Source organism: Carassius auratus, unplaced genomic scaffold (assembly GCF_003368295.1).
Source record: "Carassius auratus strain Wakin unplaced genomic scaffold, ASM336829v1 scaf_tig00217328, whole genome shotgun sequence".
Classification (NCBI taxonomy): Eukaryota; Metazoa; Chordata; class Actinopteri; order Cypriniformes; family Cyprinidae; genus Carassius; species Carassius auratus.
The window spans coordinates 95,001-100,000 of NW_020529006.1; the positions used below are offsets into that span (position 1 = coordinate 95,001).

Genomic DNA, 5,000 nt, shown 5'->3' on the forward strand with positions numbered 1-5,000 from the left:
TAAATATGGCTTTCAAGCCAACAGTTAATTTGGAGAAGATTGATGGTTTATTGCAGGTATGTTGTTTACATGAGAAAATCTGTGTTACAAGTTAAACAAAAATTCCAATAAACAATCATATTTTGAATTTAAATAGTTTCTTTGTCTTGAGTTTACATTAATTATTTACATTTTACATTTACATATCCAAAAAGTTTCAGTCTTTTAATTGCGATTAATCGCGATTAATTTTAAAAAATTGTGCAATTAATTAGTTAATTTTTTTTAATCGATTGACAGCACTAATATATATACACACACACACACACACACACACACACACACAGTACAGACAAAAAGCTTGGACACACCTTCTCATTCAAAGAGTTTTCTTTATTTTCATGACTATGAAAATTGTAGATTCACACTGAAGGCATCAAAACACATGTGGAATTATATACATAACAAAAAAGTGTGAAACAACTGAAACTATGTCATATTCTAGGTTCTTCAAAGTAGCCACCTTTTGCTTTGATTACTGCTTTGCACTCTTGGCATTCTCTTGATGAGCTTCAAGAAGTAGTCACCTGAAATGGTCTTCCAATATTCCTGAAGGAGTTCCCCGAGAGATGCTTAGCGCTTGTTGGCCCTTTTGCCTTCTGTCTGCGGTCCAGCTCACCACTAAACCATCTCGATTGGGTTCAGGTCCAGTGACTGTGGAGGCCAGGTCATCTGGCGCAGCACCCCATCACTCTCCTTCTTGGTCAAATAGCCCTTCATGCCTTCAGTGTGACTCTACAATTTTCATAGTCATGAAAATAAAGAAAACTCTTTGAATGAGAAGGTGTGTCCAAACTTTTGGTCTGTACTATATATATATATATGTATGCATATGTGATATTCAAAGCAACAATTATCGATATTGTGTTCATTTTGTGTGTGACGATATACGATATATTAGCAATAACCGCAATATTTAAAATGAACAGTTCTCTTATGATAACACCACATGTAAATACACCAGTTCCAGTACCTGGTGGAACTCCCAGTTGGCAGTATTGTGCTTTAATGCTGACACCTGTCACACAAGAAGACACAGCATTTGCAGTGACTCTGAGGAGAGCCGTGTTCATCAGAGTAAGTTGCCATTATTTTACTAGCTATATGATGGGAAACATGAGATTAACCTATTAACAGTGGTTTTCAGTGTTCATATATTTAAGTAAAGGGTGATTATTTTAATAAGTAGCGCGTTTTCTTTACTTGTCTTGTTTTTGGTATTTGCAATCAATACAGCCTGTGTGTAGTAACACTTTATTTATTTTTCAAATCTATTAACAGTTACACGATTAAAACTGATCTTGAAAAACTGAGCCACCACATTGGTACATTAAACTTATTTAAAATGTTAAATTGGTCGCAGTGCTATGGACTTAATGTCTCATCTGCAGTCATTCTTCAATAAGGTTCATTAGTTAATATTAGTTAATTACATTAGTTAACATATATAAAAATAACAAAAAAATAATGAACAATATTTCCACAGCATTTATTAATCATGGTTCATGTTAATTTCAGTATTTATGTATGCATTATTAAAATCACAAGTCATCACTGTGAACTTACATGAACAATGAATGACTCAATTTTTATTAACATTAACAAAGATTAATAAATTGTGTAATAAATGTATTGCTCATGTTCATTAATGTTAGTTAATACATTAATGTTAATAAATGACATTGTATTGTAAAGTGTTACCATTAATATTTAGATCAGTGGTTCCCAAACTTTTTCAACTCGCGGCCCACACAACCAAACACATATGTTTGCGTGGCCCACTGCAACAAAATTAACTGACCCCGCTATTGTTGGGTTAATAACCTAGTACTCAGAAGCAAGATTGTTAACTGTCTTTATTGAATGAACTGACAATGAACAGAAAATAACTCTGGTTGCATGGCACCGCTTGGCACGACTGCTATTGTTCTGTAGCATATGCAGCAAAAATATCTAAGATAAATCGGCGGTTAAACCAATCAGTGAGCTTGAATAGTGGAAGCATAGTTAGTTTAATATTTATTTTTTGTTATTTAATTATATGAAATTATGTTATGACTCAGAAATGTTTACATATGAACAATATTATTATTTCTTTTAATCCCACCTGCAATACCATCGCGTCCCACAGGTTGAAAACCACTGAATTAGACTTTATTCACGTAATTTGACACTACTCTTTTCAAAATATTAAGAGTTTAATCTTGTAACCTTAGAATTATTATTATTATTATTATTATTATTTGTGATGGACATCAGTTATAATTATCTACAGCAGTGTTTCCACCGCTGGAACTTACCCAGGAACTAGGCACTTTGGGCTGGTACTCTGTGTGTTTCCACCGCAGGAACCAGGATCTAAATAAAGTTCCGGGTAACAAAAATTTCCCCTCAGAAAGTCCATGCTCACGAGGTAGTACTTTTTCAAAGTTCTGGAACTTTCGGGGCAGGATATGGGCGCTAAACATGCTGACAAGTTGAGTTCACGCAGCATTGTGATTTCAACCAATATTTATTTTCAAAATATTACTGTTATGGTATCATGAAATGTAATTTTAAAAGTAATTCAGGCGAGAATGTAGTTGTTTAAAACTCAAATCTGCGGTTTATTTATAAAGAAAGCACCTATTTAAAAATGTGTTTCGCCGAAGTCGATCAGCTCCACACGATCAGCGCAGTTCTCATGTTTACCAACAAGAGCACTAAAGATCTCGGCTAGCCCTTCTGACATTTGCCGCTGCCTCTGATGTCTCTTTAGTGGTTAAAAATAAAATACAATTTGTTCTGGGTAAATGAAATATGTAATCTTTGGTCTTTATTCAATTTATCTATTAATATGTTAAAATGAAAATAAAAAGAGGGAATTTATATATTTTGTTTCATTGTAATGTAGGCTGTATATATATATATATATATATATATATATATATATATATATATATATATATATATATATATATATATCCCTGAACTACATTTCATATATTAACACTACATATTAATATAGGTGGAAACACTGCCTTTGGTATGCCCTTTGAAGGCTTCTTGAGTGAAACAGAAGATCTAAACAGAAAGACACATGACCTGTTTTACAGAATTTTGTTGTGAATAACCCCCCTCTGTGGTGTTTCAAGAATGAATCCATTATTGAGCCTATGATTCAATGACCCACTCATTAAGCAGTCCCTCCAGAGAAACGCGATTACGCGATCGCATGATTTAATGCATAATCAGCCACAGGCCGCATATTTATGCGGGGTCGCATTTTTTCAAATACGCCACTCTTTTGCTGCATAAATTGCCGATTTCAGAAAGCAAAATATACGGGGCTAGCATGATTTCATAATAATGATTTTCATAATTTCGTTGCAAAAACTCACACAAGTAAAGCGCCATTTCCCCCTATTGCCATGGGAACCTTATGAAGTGACGTAATTACGTGACGTGAACATCGTCTGCAAACCCCGCGGTGAAACCAGCATTGCTGAGTCCCAATTCGCATACTAACCGTCCAAAATAGTCCTAAATTTCCTCACAAAAAAAGTACATACTTTTAGTCGTAGTATAAGTAGGCGAATTGGGACTCAGCGCAGGTTGAAACTTGAAGCGCAAATCATTCTTATTTGCCAACAAAAATAAGCGCAAAAGAATGTGCGAAGCAGTTTCCCGATTTGTTACATGACAGTGGAGCCAAATTATATTGCGAGAACTTGCGAAAACTGCGGTTTGATGAAATAGAGAAAAAAAGGTGATTCTCCCAACACCCCCTTCTCACTAGGCTACTAACACTGTTGTAGTTTCATTCAGAGGTTGATGCAACTTTACAGTTGTAAGATTGCACTGTTTTGTTACAGAACAGTACCAAAAACTTTAATTATATTAGTAGTATGTAAAATTATTTACGTTGCAGTAAGAGATTGCAACTTAAATAGTCTGTGATTTAGTATGCTCGCTTATCATAGGAAGTAATAAGAAATTACTCTTTACATTAAGGTAGTAGCCTAGTGAGAAAAAGGTGTTGGGGGAATCACCTTTTTTTTCTCTTTTTCATCAAACCGCAGTTTTTGCAAGTTCACGCAATTTCATCGCATAAAATTGCAAAAATATCCTGCATGTTCCATCGCATTTTTTAAGAAAACGTGCCACAAATACAAGGATTTTTGCCCGCAACAATCACAAAAAAAGTCAGCGTTTTTCTGGAGGGACTGATTAAGTCACCAAGTTTTAATGAATTGGCTGAACAAATGACTGAATGTTTTACTTAAGATTATTATATTTTTAAGACTGGCTGAAACCTACTGGTGTTTTTAGCTTCATATTTATAATATCATGTTATCATGTTAAAATCATTTCAAGTTTTTTATATTCAGTTTTTAAAACCCATTAATTTATAGCATTATATTCATAGCATTAAGTATGCAATTCTGATTAAAGTGTCAAACATTCATGTTAATGCTGAACAGTTTGTGTACATAAACCTAAATGCTACTTCAGATGCAGCTTTTGAAAACATGAAAACAATGCTAAAGTTTGTGTAATAAATTCTATGTTTAATAAAAAAATAAAAATATAATTATATATATCAGTGGCGTAGCCACGGGGGGGCCTGGGTGGGCCTTGGCCCCCTCATTTACATGTCCGGCCCCCTCAGATTTCCGATTGCTTAAAATAAAATAAGTAAAATAAGAAAATGTTGATTTGTCAGTCTGATTGATAAATTGACCAATCGAAATGCTGCACGGTAAAACGCGGCTGTTTTCAAACTTGATTTGATTAGCCCATGTCACGTGTTGTGCGCAACTGACGCCGTCATCTTCGCTTGAGTTTTTTTTTTTTTTTCGCTTGAGTTCATTAATATTCGGTGACAATGGCAGCTGTCACGCAAACTACAATATTACGCTTTTTCATGCACAGATCAGCATAATTCTCAATGATTTGTCTGCAATTGATGAATCGCATTC

The 5,000-nt window shown here is 34.3% G+C and overlaps 1 protein-coding gene across 3 annotated transcripts in view; it reads right to left on the minus strand.

Moving 5' to 3' along the window:
- Positions 1-5,000, minus strand: part of gnal (guanine nucleotide binding protein (G protein), alpha activating activity polypeptide, olfactory type) — a 194,932-nt gene that overhangs the window by 58,412 nt on the left and 131,520 nt on the right. The window lies entirely within an intron of this gene.